Source organism: Palaemon carinicauda, unplaced genomic scaffold (genome assembly GCF_036898095.1).
Source record: "Palaemon carinicauda isolate YSFRI2023 unplaced genomic scaffold, ASM3689809v2 scaffold138, whole genome shotgun sequence".
NCBI classification, from domain to species: Eukaryota; Metazoa; Arthropoda; class Malacostraca; order Decapoda; family Palaemonidae; genus Palaemon; species Palaemon carinicauda.
In genome coordinates this window covers 155,106-170,335 of record NW_027168904.1, presented here as the reverse complement: position 1 = coordinate 170,335, position 15,230 = coordinate 155,106, and the positions used below count along the sequence as shown (strand labels likewise).

Here is a 15,230-nt window from a genome sequence, read left to right as displayed (position 1 = left end):
AGCTATGTGTAGTGTAAAAATTAGTAAATTGGTGTGGTCATTGTATGCACTGTGACAAAGGCAATCAGTGGAAAATATGTGACAGGGATTCAGAAAATAGAAATAGAAGGCCTGTTTTTATTTTGTTTGGTCTGCCTCAAATCAATAAAAGGATGTGCACGAAGTACCAGAAGGTGTGAACAAGTAATTAATGGGGGAGTTAAGGGAGTATGAAGAACTAAATAAGAATATGTTACAGAAAATAAAAGAGTTGAAAGAGAGATGCCAGAGTTGGAAGGAAATTCTGTAATTACTACAAGTGTGGCAGCAGACTAAGAAACTAAAGTAGATACGCAAGTGACCATCATAAAATTGTGAAGATATGGGTAAAATAAGAGAGGATTCTACTGTGGAACCTATATAGGGCACGGGCTAGGAGGGTTCCAAGTACACCCACTTCCCCACATCTTAAATAAACCAATATAGAAGACCTAATATGTCTAGAACATGAAAATCAATTTTAACATGAAAAATACTAAAGTGCAATGTGAGTATAGGGGATTACGAAAGAAAAGGAGTATTTCGAGCAGCTTTTTGGGACGAAGTGAAATATGGATGTCCATAATGAAGCCATAATGTATGGAGTAAAGAATGAAGGGTGCTATTATAGTATGCTATCTACCGTCGAATTTCTACTATAGTAGGGTATCTACCACAAAGTATGTTATCTACCGTCAATGTTAATCCTCCTGTTTGATGAGGATTATCAAACAGATTACTTACCACTAGTATGTTATCCTCATTGGACTTTAATGATACTTTAATAATATTTATTGGCAGGACAACATGGATGCACAATTATAAACAGTTTGTAGGTTGGGTTAGGTTGGGTTAGGTTAAGTTAGATTAGGACATGGGTGCATAATTATAAGCAGTTTGTAAGTTAGGTTAGGTTGGGTTAGGTAAGTTGGGTTGAGTTAGGTAAGGTAAGGTTAGGTTAGGTTATCAAGTCGGTATTGATCCTCCTTATTAGAGGCGGATTAGCAAGTAGACCGTATCCTTAGGGACTGATGGTGGGTATCATACTATAGTCAGAGAGGGGTGGTAGATAGCAAAATCGGCGGTAGATAGCATACTATAATAGCACCGAATGAAGAGGAGGAATTAAATAAAAATGTAAAAAGAATAAAGGAATGAGAAACTTTATATGGACCTATTTCTGAAAGAGACACATGTACTGCTGTAGGAAAAACTACTGAAGAAAGCAATTAGTGATGCATTGGACAACATCCACAGCAGTCAAAATGGAGGGAAGTAGAAGACCAAAACGGAGGAACTGGGGCATATTTTGAAAAGCTTAAAAGACAAGAATAGATATAGAGATAGAAATAGAATGATCAAGAATAGTGTATTGGAAAAAACATGAAGGAAAGCCTGGAGATATTAATAAATGAAATAGAGGACATAATAGTTACATAAGCCTTAGGATTGGAACAGAAAGGAGATACTGTCAGTAAAGAAAGGAAAAAAAAGTAACAGATACAATGATTAAACTCTTTGAAAAACTGATACTGAATAAAATCAAATGAGTAATTGAAGAAAAGACAAGTAAATACCAGTGCAGTGGAATAAATGGAAAATCAAAAGCAGAGCATCGGATTACACTCAACGCAATTGTAGATTATGATAAGTACTCGAGGGCCCCAATATATGTCCAGTTTGGAGATACGTACAAGTGCTTTGATAAACTTTACCCTGTTGATTGCACAGTACTAAAGAGCTAGGGAATAGGAAATATGGTAGGGTGGAAAGGGGCCTCAATAGTATGTGAAATAAACATGATAGGAAGAACACTGATGGACACAAGACGACAAAACAGCGGAAATAGATTTAGGGGTGAACGTAGTTTTTAGGGACGGGGGATATCTTTCTTAATACTCGCCAAATTGTTTTTCATTATGGGGAAGATGTTCTTTACTATGATCCAATATACCATAATATGATGTTATTTTATCATTTTGAATAATATCATAATTTACCTTTACCAAGGCAATATTTTCCAAGTTCAGCACCGTCCCAACGCAAGTCACGGGTAGCTCCTGCTTAGTTTCCAACTTCCCCGATAGATAGAGCCCGTGCCATCCCAGTCTAAGAATCGTTCGTTTTTACAATTTAATACTGTCCCATCAATCTACATTTTTACTTACTGTTAAGTTTGTTGTTTTTAGGGACATGTTATTTATAGTGACATTTGATACTGCTTTGGTGATTATCATGAATTGTTAGGTTAGGGAATGTTCGTTACAATGCGTCATCCCCTGAAGCCACGGCCAAGTTACTCGATCGTAAAATTTCCCCCAAGCATTGTTTCCTGCCTGACTATAATAACACCCGTTTCGCGGCGCTCTGTTCACCTATCAGCTGGTGGCGCAAGATGGAACAGTTATCGATGTTCGGACTTATGTTTTCGCTAATCCCAACAATCTTTATTTTTAACCTCTTGTTAAGATGTTAGTTTGTTGGGACACGTCCTGATATGTCGAATACCAATTTGTTATATATACAACCAAAGGTTAGGTTAGCCAACATCTAGTTAAGATGCTTTGGTAGATAAAGCCAGTGTCAAACAAACCACCCGAACTAACCCTTCGTTTCTGTGCGCTTGTAGGCCTACTTTTGCTGGCCGCGTGATTTCAAAATTTTAAATCTCCCCCCTCGACCCGAGACTGACCTACACACGAGGTCGACCCTTTCCAACGCTAAACACTGTAATGGCCAGACGTGTTCCATATAATTTCCCTTTGAGCGATGGTGTTGAGTTTATTACTCATATAGATCAGCTTGATACTTTGAAGACAATAAGGTTTTTAGACCTACGGGACTTTACTCGAGTTACCCTGTAATTTTTTCATTTTTTATTTCGAAAAGGGCTCTTAAGTGACTTTAGGGGTCCCTGTGAAGACGCAAGAACCCGAGGATTATGACTTCACCAACTACAAATATTAAGGTAATCCTGAGTAACTTTTTTTATTATCACAATGTGGTTAAGATATAATTTAGAGTGCTGCCCATAGCGTTTTTTGTGTAGGAGAGAGACTTACGAAGGGGGTCCGGGGGCAAGCCCCCCGCCTAGGGATTGTGACCTGGGAACTACTTGGTTCGGTTAGGTTGGGTTTGAGGGGTTTGTATGTTAGCGACAGTGGTTGGGGGGTTGCAGGGGGGCTAACCGGTTAGGTCACGAGGAAGGTAAGGACACGGCTTGTAGGTTAGGTTAGGAAGGGAATTTTGGGTTAGTTGTCCATTTTTCTCGCACGTTTCCAACTTTCATTCGCAGAGTGGTCCTAGTATTGGATTGTTGGGACAAGCATTTACAAATTCAGTGAATATATTATTTCATTCTGTGATCATTCCCTTGAAAAAAGAGAGCAGATTTTGGACATTTTTTACTAGATGTTCGGCCGGTCCAAGACCTGTCCTCATAAACTACAGAGGCTCCGAAGGGAAAGATAAAAACAAGTAGAGTAGAATCTCGGCTTACTAGTAACTCAGTACAGTATACTGTACAAGCATCTCAGTATTCAAGCAGGAAAATTCAAATTGGTTTACAAGCACTGTACATTTGTGGGCTAAGATTTCCTTCCATATTCACCTTTTTCATGTTAGGGGTTATAACTTGTTCACTACATACCATGACAAACCTTTAAAAATGAGTGTATATATGTATTTATGGACTTGTGGAATGGATCGAGTGTATTTCCTTTATTTCTAATGGGGAAAATTGATTTAGAATACGATCACTTTAGTCTATGAGCTTTATCCTGGAACAAACTAAGCTTGTAAACTGAAAAACATAAGTTAGCAAAGGCTAACACTTATAAAGGGGTTGAAATTGAAGCCCTTGTATACACACAGTGTTCCTCAGCAGCAGAAAGGAAGACAGAGTAGCAATAGACAACTGCCATAGCATGGAAATCTTGGAAAAGTTTACATTTAACACCAAACCAGAAATACTGGAATGTTAACATTTAGAAGTAAGGAGGAGGATAAGCAAGTAAATGAAGAAAAGTTAAAAAAGGGGGACATCAGAGAATAGAATATGAATATTTGTGTGCATTTAATGAAGAGGATCATGACTGAAAATTCAAAAAAGGAAATAATAAGTGGAATACTTGGAGGCATGAAATAATGAAGTATGGTAACATAGCAAACATATGGGATATGGCCCTGGAAATACTGTACAAACCAAAATGTATGAAACAGTATTAATCCCAACCATATTATCCAATGTAGAAATGTAGCAAAGAATAAGAGTGAGAAAAAAAAAGAAGTAGGTATATAGAGAGACTAAAACAGGATTAAATATAAGTAGATTATTCTATCACAACACTGCAATAACATAAGAGATTGTAGCATATCAAATAGAAAAACCTTTAAAGAATGTTGGGGTGAAAATGTGATAAAAATGCAGACCACGTCAAAAGTATGAAATAAAGGTGCAAGAAGTGAAATGGTAACAGAAACTTAACCCTTTTAACCCCAAAAAGGACGTACTGTATTGGTACGTTTCACAAAACTCATCCCTTTACCCCCATGGACGTACCGGTACGTCCTTGCAAAAAACTGATATTTACATTTTTTTTTTATAATTTTTGATAATTTTTGGAGAAAGTTCAGGCATTTTCCAAGAGAATGAGACCAATCTGACCTTTCTATGACAAAAATTAGGGCTGTTAGAGCAATTTAAATAAAAACATACTGCAAAGTGTGCTTGAAAAAAAATAACCCCTGGGGGTTAAGGGTTGAAAGTTCCAAATAGCCTGGGGGATAAGGGTTGGAAAGTTCCAAATAGCCTGGGGGTTAAGGGTTGGAAAGTTACAAATAGCCTGGGAGTAAAAGGGTTAAATAGGACATAGAGGATAAAATAGGAATGGAAATAGAAAAGATGATTACTATAAAATGGAATATGACAAAGTTAAGATTCAATTGAAGTTAAGGGCAGAATGGGATACATAAAGAGGGATTTAGAACATGGGAGGTTATCATAACCATGAAGACTGGGTTTAGCATACGAATCTAAGAGTTATTCTGCATGAACAAGCTGCAAGTTATATGGGATGGAGATGGAAAAACAGAGCACACACATTCTTGTATAAGGTAACAGGAGGCTAACTGAAAAAAAATTCAGTACCAAGAACTTAGAATAATCAATTCAGTATCAGGAACTTAGGATAATCCAATAAACGAAGGGGCTTGGTATTATAATAAGTGTAATTGAGTTAAGGGAAGTAATTAGGAGGAAAGAAATGCCATCAAGTTAGGCTGCAGCTGGGAATGATGTTCTGTCCGTAGACATCAATATTTCACACTTGCTCAAGCAGTATGTCCACCAGGGAACAGTGAGAGTACCAATACACTATTAAAAGGGTTGGGTTATGAAAAAGACAAGAAGTTACTGGGATGACCAAATGAGGTATTATAATACCATAAAATAAAACACAATCTAGAGTGAAAACAGTGGCAGGGTTATCAGAGATATTCTGAGGCAAACGTTACATTCTATCAAAGATCAGCACCGAGTCTTTCGCTGTTCATTATGATATAAAATGACGAAATCTATTTAAGAATGCAAATATACCACCTGTCAATTAATACATGCAGGTAACCTTGAGTTAACTACAGAATGAGATGTAAAACTTTTGCTAACATTTAAAAAATACTGTAAGAGAAGAATGAAGGGAGACGATTGGAAATAGTGATAAGAAAAACAAAATTCGTGGTGACTGGGAAGGAAGCAAAGGAATGTTTAGCCCCCAATTTGGCAATATGAGAGCAAAATACAAGATGTAGGGCGAATTAAGTACTTGGTGATATATGTAATAGCTGATGTTGCTAGTTTTTATATGTCACCAAAATGTATAAACAGAGAAAATTGGGGGGCATCTTGTTGTAGTATTGGAGACAATGAATAGAAGAGTAGCAACATTATGACCAAAACAATCTCAGTCAAAAGGCTGATGTATTTATCCTCAGTACACTCGCCAAATTCAAGTGGACCAGATGAAGAAAAGTAATATAAAGACATACTGTAGGCTGAAATTAAGAGGAGCCAATAGGCTGGGGGGGGGGGTGTACCACTAGGAGATCTCAAAAGGCAGCAAAAGGAATTAAGAATACGTATATAAAAACATGAATATCAGTGATATTATACAGATGACATTACATAGCTTTGTTATTTTTAACTTTGCCACCCATTTACGTTTCCGATATTTTGTCTTTTTTTCCAGGAATGTTGAGGTGATTTGATAATAAGGGTAGCTTGTGTAGTACTTCCAGAATTAAGACCCCAATGTTCATTGGTGTAGGTCAAGTGGTGTGTGCCCTGGTATTTGGGATGTTTTGGAAATTTTACAGGGAGGACTACAGTATATATCCTATTTCTTAGACACGTTGCCTATTGACCTTATGTGGATGGGACTGTGACTGACGATGCTAAAGTACACGATTCAACTTCATAATCCTCCACTGACAGAAACTAATGTGATTATAATTGATATAGGGATATATATTTGTATTTTAAGTGGTTTTCAAAAGTGAAAAATGTATCTACAGAGAAAACGAGGCCGATTGGTTGGATCATCAAGTACACAACAGAAGAAATTACTCGTAAAATGTAAAATAGGATAAAAAATCTGAGTGAAGTTAAAAGTAGAAATAAAATGAAGGATGTACAGACCTTCATTTATGTTTTGATGCGAGTGAAGTGAATAGTTTATGTTTGGGGTAATATCTATCTGTAAATAAAGATTCTCACACTGAGTGAAAAACAATATTGTGGTATATGATTAATGTGCTTTGGTTTATTTTGGTTGTGTTTGTTTACATATAATTGTGTATTAGATTTAGGAAAAATCTTGAGACACTATTTCAAATATTGAATTTGGTTGGTTTATGTTGTTTTTCCTTTTTATAGAAGGGAAACTTTGATGGTACAGACCACAATGTTCAAGATTAGTGATAATGTTAGGGGTTAGATAAACATTACAAAGTATAATGGAGTTATTATAAGCAAATGTACGTGAGTATGTATGTTTTTAGGTTACGTATAAAGTACTGTAGAAGTGAGTATCATTCTGGTGCATATTGCCCCAAATCTCATGACATAATTGGCACCCAACACGGGGCATTACTCATTAAGGGATTATTCTTTGGGCCACTACTGCCAGGGACTATCAAGTCATTTGGACCAGAAAGGATAGTGAGTGAAGTAAGATTTGCTGAGGACAAAGTGTAAAGGAAATAGAACAGTATGGAAGAATAATTGAAGACTTGGAGAGAACTGTAGAGGAAATAATGTGAGAATGAATGGTTGAGGAAAGATAATGAAGAACTTAGGAAGCTGATGAAAGGGGGATAGACGTTATAGTGAAAGGTCATCTAAAAATAGCAGACACAATGGAAGAATGTCAGGAAGGATGAAAAGATGGGGAGTAGAAGGAGCAGGACAGGAGAAAATGAGAGTACAAAAAAGAAAAGTACTAAGAAAAGAAAAGTACTAAGAAAAGCAAGGAGATACTGAAGTACTAAGTAAAATGAAAAAGTCTATATACAACCATGAGTGATAGTGAATGCGTCTTGATTAGGGAAGTGCCAGAGAGCAAAACATAAGTTGAATGGAGTGACAGATACTGTTGAGATTTTCTAAGTAGGAAAATTTTTGTAGAGAGAAGAGGGAGAAAATACAGTTTTGAACACATGAAATTAGCATTTTTTTTTTTTTGTTTAAAGGAAATTTGAATATTCTTCATGGGACAATCATGATTGTGAGTAATCAGAGACGTACATGTAATTGATCGTGCGAGAAGAATAAAAGCTTGAAGAAGCGAAGATGGGTAAAACATGACGGTGGAGACGTATGACCATAGGCTGGAGATTTAAACAAGAAAGAAGTTTGGGGATCAGAATATAAATTAATACAAGGCATTGGTGAGGTTCTGTGCCACTGTACTTGAGTGTGTGCGAGCTCTTAAAAAAAACAAAGGGGAAAATAAGACATACAAATGGAAGATTGAAATGGGATGAGGTGTTTGAAATACTGTTGAGAGCATGACTTTGAAAATAGGGTAAATATAATGAATGGAAGTAGTGTGCAAGTTGGAAAGGAAGCAGGAGAGGAGTGTCTCCAGGTAGGAGGGGTTTTAGACGTTATAGAATGGGTCACAGGAAAAATGAATATATGAGGTCATTAAGTGCCTATTATGGTTGTGGAGAGAAAGGGCATCATATTAACAAGTGGGGGTGTCTGTAGTTTTTGGGGAAAGGGCAATCTCTTTCTTATTACTAGCCAAATCATTTTTCATTATGGGGAAGATGTTCTTTACAATGATCCAACATACCATAATATGATGTTATTTTATCATATTTTATCATTTTGAATAATATCATAATTTACCTTTACCACGGCAATATTTTCTAGGTTCAGCACGGTCCGAACGCAAGTCACGGGTAGCTCTTGCTTAGTTTCCAACTTTCCCGATAGATAGAGCCCGTGTCATCCCAGTCTAAGAAACGTTCGTTTTTACAATTTAATACTGTCCCGTCAATCTCCATATTTACTGCCTCGTTAAGTTTGTAGTTTTTAGGGACACGTCATTTATAGTGATATTTGATACTGCTATGATAATTATCATGAATTGCTAGGTTAGGAAAAGGTCGTTACAATGCATCGTCCGCTGAAGCCACGGCCAACACTCGATCGTAAAATTTCCCTCAAGCATTGTTTCCTTCCTGACTCTAATAACACCCGCTTGGCGGCGCTCGGTTCGTCTATCAGCTGGTGGCGCAAGCTTGAACAGTTATCGATGTTCAGACTTATGTTTTCGCTAATTCCAACAATCTTCATTTTTAACCTCTTGTTAAGATTTTTAATTCGTTGGGACACGTCCTAAAATTAGGCAGAATACTATTTTGTTTTATATACAACCAAAGGTTAGGCTAGCCAACATCAGGTTAAGATATTTCGGTAGATAAAGCCAGTGTCAAACATAGCAACCGAACTAAACCTTTCGTTGGCCGCATGATTTAAAATTTTTAATCCCCCCCCCCACATGACCCGAGATTGACCTGGAGTCGACCCTTTCCAACTCTAACCGCCGTAATGGGTAGACGTGTTTCGTACAGTTACTTTTTGAGCGATATTGTTGAGTTTATCACTCATATTAATCAAATTGATTCGATTAAGACTCTAAGGTATATACACCTACGTGATTTTACTTGAGTTACCCCGAATTCTTTCATTATTTATTTCGAGAAGGCCTCTTAGGGGATTTTAGGGGTCCATGTGAGAAGTGTACAATTGATGTTGCGACATCGAATGTTAAGGTAAGCCTGAGTACTTTTTTATTATGACAATGTGGTTAAGATATAATTTTCAGTGCTGCCCATAACTTTTTTGTGTAGGAGAGAGACTTACGAATGGGGTCCGGGGGCTTGCCCCCGGGTAGGGATAGTGACCTGGAAGCTACTAGGTTCGGTTAGGTTGGGTTTGTGGGGTTTATGTTAGCGACAGTGTTTGGGGGGGTCGCAGGGGGGGGGGGGTTAGCCCCCCCGGTTAGTTCACGAGGAAGGTAAGGACATGGCTTGTAGGTCAGGTTAGGATGGGAATTTTGGGTTAGTTGTCCAATTTTTCTCACACGTTTCTGACATCCATGGCCATAGTCGTCGTAGTATGTAGATTGTTGGGACAAGCATTTACAAAACTAGTGAATTTAATATTTCATTCCGTGATCATTCCCGCGAAAAAGAGCAGATTTTGAACTTTTTTTTTCGCACGTTTCCGACATCCATGACCAGAGTGGTCCTAGTATGTAGATTGTTAGGACAAGCAATTACAAAACTAGTGAAATTAATATTATTTCATTCCGTGATCATTCCCGTAAAAAAAGAGCCGATTTCTGACTTTTTTTACTCGATTTTCGGCCGGTCCAAGGCCTGTCCCCATAAACTACATTAAATAAATGTGAAACGTGTAATAGTCTAGGCTGCACAGTAAGATAATATGAGTTTCAGTGTGAATGGGATGTGTGGAAATTGTGTTAGAGAACAAATTAGAATGAACGAGTGATGTACAGCAAGAGTGTTAGACTTACAGCATTTGTATGTTTCCTGCGAGATAGCAAGACTTCTGATGAGGTGTTGACTGACATCATGAAAGAAAGCAAGTATACAAAGGGTAAGTGAAGTGTCTGAATAGAGAAAAATTTAGTGATTTGATACAGATAACAAGTGATTTGAGTGGATTTGGAATACATGATGAAGGTGGAGAGACGGATGAATTTCAAGTTGAGCTTAGGATGGAGGATCAGAGGGAACTGAATGAAAGACCAGGTTGTGACAAAGACGAAGATGACAGTATAAGAGTGTATAAAAGACTGTCAATTAAAAGTGCATGTACTGTGCCACAGCATGAATGGGTGTTATGTAAAGCTATATGAGTGATGAGTGTGAATATCAAGACAGAATTATGGGATGACAATGTGAGGCAAATCTAGCAAGGATTGTATCAGTCGTAGTTTTTAATGTTTTGCAAGGTTTAAATTTTACGTATCTGACTCCCTTTGGCCTGTTATTATCATCATCATTACTACTTGCTAAGCTACAACCCTAAATGGAAAAGCGGGATGCTAAAAGCCCAGGGGCCCCAACAGGGAAACTAGCCCAGTGAGGAAAGGATACAAGAAAAAATAAAATATTTTAAGAACAGTAACATGAAAATATTTCCTATATAATGTGAACTATAAAAACTTCAACAAAACAAGAGGAAGAAAAAGTAAATGGAATAGTGTGCCCGAGTATACTCTCAAGCAAGAGAACTCTAAACCCAGACAGTGGAAGAGTATGGTACAGAGACTATGGCACTGCTCAAGATTAAAGAACAATGGTTTGATTTTGGAGTGCCCATCTCCTTGAAGAGCTGCTTAACATAGCTAAAAGTCACTTCTACCCTTACCAAGAGGAATGTAACCACTGAAATATTACAGTACAATAGTTAACCCCTTGGGGGAAGAAGAATTGTTTGGTAATCTCAAGTGTTGTCAGGTGTATGAGGACAGAGGAGAATCTGTAACGAATAGGACAATTATTCCATGTATGTGTAGGTAAAGGGAAAGTCAATTGTAACCAGAAGGATCCAGTGTAGTACTGTCTGACCAGTCATAGGACCCCATTACACTCTAGCGGTAGTATCTTAACTTGTTGGCTGGTGCCCTGGCCAACCTAATACCTCTCACAATTCTGTCTTCTTTAGCAGGTACTGTGAATGAAAAGGATGGTGGCCATTATGACTTCCCTTCCACAACCCAATTGTTTTTAAACACCAGACCTGGTGGTGTCCTAGTAATTGAAAAGCTGTAGACTGTAAGATAGAAAGACTGTCAAAGTGTTTAACAGTTAGGATGAAAGAAGTCTAATTATAGTAATAGTGAGGATGATAAGCATTTATCAACGATTATAAGTAAACCGAAGGTATGAATAGGAAGGCGAGTTGAAATGAAAATGAGTTTTTTTTTTTTCAGCAAAGAAAATATTACGATTAGTTTGGGTGACTGTTGTGTATTGTATTGGCCAGTCGAATAAAACTATCAGGAGGGAAACAATATTGTGAAATATCCTCATTCACCAATGGAATGAGACTTTCTATAAGGGAAGTAAACAATCCTACGATATTACTGTAAGATGAAAATATAGTATCGTGTTATGATATGTTATCATTGTTTCAGTCCAAAGTGTTAGTGTCTTCCCATGGTATATTTATACTCAAATGTGAGGTATTTTTGTTTGTGGATAAGCAAGACATTTAGTGGTATGTTTACGGAAAAGAGGATTGGTGAAATTAATAGAGAGGTTAGGTATGGTAAATATCAGGGCTTTTTCTAGTTTTGACCAAGTAAAAAACGCAGTTTTCAATGGAACATATGTTAGGTTAGGTTAGGTTAGTATTTACCGGCATAGAATTATTGTAAAAATAGAGGGAAAGTTCCACCCTTAGGTTAATATTCTAGGTAAAACTGTGAATAAAGTATAAGTAGAAGTGTGTCAGATATTGTAAAACTGTGAATAAAGTATAAGTAGAAGTGTGTTAGATTTTGGTACATAGTAACCAAGAAGTCTCCTAAAGAATGTGACTAATGCTTTCGATAAATTAGTATTGGCTGACATTAGAGAGAAGAAATCCAGATTGCTGGACAAAAATGAAAAATTATTAATTAAAAAGTAGAGACAAGTGTTTTTCCGGTCAAGAAAAATTTAGGTTCTTTAAGAGGAGAGAATGGTTAGGAGAGAGACTCAAAGAATGGTGTCAACACCCGTCTCCTAGAAAAAATTTAAATGGGAATATAGGTATACAAAAATATGAAAAATAAAGAAAATCAATTGCAATACAATACATAAAGAAAAAACTACTCAAAATTAACCAGTAAGCAGGCGACATTAGCAACCGACAGTATATTAATTATGTACCAGGTGTTTATGAAAACTATTTAAGCTTAAAGGTAGGAACTGGAATTGCAAGTGAGACCAGAGTTACAATTCAAATAGAGTATTATGAATGAGTGATTGTAAGCTACAAAAAAAAAAAAAAGACCCAAGAACTGAAAGATGAATGTGAAAAAGAAAGGACAAAATTATAATACAAGGAGTTGATGTTACAGCAAAACAGGATATGGAGCCCAAAGTAAATGGGATTTCCTCTTGGGAATTGAAATAAAGGAGTCAAAAGGGCTTATAAGACTACAGTATAAAAGATATAGATAAAGGCTGGAATAAATCAATGAAAAGGGTAGAAAATGATGAAAGAACAACAGAACATTTAAAGAGACAAGTGGAGGATGTAAATACTGTACATTGAACATGTCCATGCTGGGCCAACAGGCAAACATAAGGCTAGAAAGACAAAGACATTAAGACACAAGAGATTAGAGAGCTTGCAGGCATTGAAAGAGAAACATAAAAGCAGATGAGAAAGAAGGGAAACAATAGTGAAAGATTCAATGCATGGCAAAGGTAGGTACAAGTAAGTTTGTAAAACTAGACGAAGACAAGCAAAGACTATCACAAATGAGACTGGAAACAGTACGAATTTTTTTACAGGAAACAAAGAAGTCACAGTAATTTATAAGGACAATTATCTAGGTCTAAGAGATATGAATCGGAACACTGAAGCATATCTAAAAGAGGAGAAGGATAATATAAGATGGCATGAGACTACAGGTATCATTAGGAAATAAAATGATGGCTTTTTTGGAAGAAAGGTAGAGGGGTGTAAGTACAAGTGTTAGAGAGAAGCCACACAATCAATATAGCTGAAGAGGAAACAAACAGCAAAAGAATATAAAGTCACTTGAGAGAATGAAATCAGAGAGATATAAAATCAGGCATTGAACATGAAACACAGCAGACATATTTCCCCATAACTCACCACCAATTGCAACAGAAACCAAAATTTTTGCAGTTTGTTCAGTAGGGTACCCTCCACAGTATACAAAAAGTTCAACAAAATCTTTTCAGTGGAATTATGTCTTTTTTTAAGGGTTGAACTTTTAGGATTTCATGACCATACGAACAACATACAGCAACACTTCACATGAAGTTCTCAAGACATATTTGGTGTTCTAAGCTACGTTTTCCAGGCAACCCTTAACTGGCATTATATGTGCTATGCAACTGGTATAAGAAGTGTGTATGATATGGCATGTCCAGGTATTGGATTCTAAGGCTAGGATGTCTGTGCAGTATGTATGACATTTGTTACTAGGTGAATATTTCCCAATAAAGACTTTCTTTAGGCCTATACTAATATTCAACCATTTCTTGTCAGGGTCATCATGGTAGATAACAAATTTTGTAATACGAACCTGACAGAGGAAGCACTAACCACACTGGGTGATAAAGGTTGTGAGGGCATAGCAAAAGTAATTCTTTAATGTGAATTCAGTATTGTCGTGAAACAGAGTGATTTTCACAGAGAATGGGAGAATATTTTTTTTTTCATGAGTAAAACTAAACAGCTCAAACGATGTTGTTCTTCAAGCAGTGATAGTTCTTACTCTTTGCTACAGAATATCATTCTCATATAAGGACTACCGTTTGTTCTGTGGAGCAAGTAAAAAATATGGCATGAAGAAAAAACTATTTGACTTAACTCCTGTATTGACAGTACTATTATTTAGGTTTGTGATGACATTAAGGATGACTGAGCAGACATGGTGAAAGAAAGCACTTGGGATTACGAGTTTTATTTTACTCTGTAATAAACAACTTTATTGTGGAAGTATGTATATGCAGAAAGTGTGGGGGGGGTGTGTAAGAGTTAACTCATTTTAAACACTTTTACTTGAAAAATTAACCATGAAAATGTGTAAAAGAGTTCTTCGTTTTGGATTATCTTGATTATTCTTAAGTCATGATGATTTGAAGGAGCACAAACTTCTTTCTGTTACTTCACTATGTTCCAATCTGACTATTCTTGGGTGTAAGTATGTTATAAGGAGCCTTTATTCAACAAATGACACTGGTTCTATTTCTGTTGTAATTAGAGGCGAGTCGTGGTGTTCTTTTACTGGCCTAACATTGAGTTCATCTTGAATAGTGAGTAAAGGACATATAAATACACCACCGGGCCAGAATGGATTATACAACTGAGATTGGGTTTCAAAGACCAGGATATAGCAATTTCAGAAGGGAGTAGTTGATAGAAGGGGAGGAAAGTTTTAGGGTTAAGGAAGGTAGGTTAAGTTCATGTAGCCTTGAGAAGTGTTATGAATCCTGGAAAGTAAAACAAAGAATTATTGTAGATTGGCATTATATGCACGTTTCAGGTGTGGTGAAAAAAACACCTTATTGGCTGGTGAAAGAGGAGGAGGATTGTGGTTTAATATTATCGGTGTAGTATGACTGGGTATATAAAAAGTGGACGTTGGTGTAATCTTACGTGTGAATCGTAGTTGTGGTTAGGATGGGCATCATGCAAAGAGCAATGTGGAAAGTTTACTGAATATGGTGCAGATGGGCATGTTACAGATGTATGTAGGAGGGAGTGATTAGGTAATATAAGATATTAGGAAAATTATCAAGAGTTCATCTGAGTAAATCATCCTGTGTGTTTAGAGTGAATGTGATGCATGTGTGAAATTGATGTGAATTGGTATCGAATGAGTTGATAGGATTGATACTGGTTAGGTATGCACATAAATTAAGGA

At 36.8% G+C, this 15,230-nt stretch overlaps 1 long non-coding RNA gene across 3 annotated transcripts in view; it reads right to left on the bottom strand.

Moving 5' to 3' along the window:
- The window catches only part of LOC137635534 (uncharacterized), a 117,546-nt gene that overhangs the window by 70,761 nt on the left and 31,555 nt on the right, over positions 1-15,230 (bottom strand). The gene's annotated exons all lie outside the window — the stretch shown is intronic.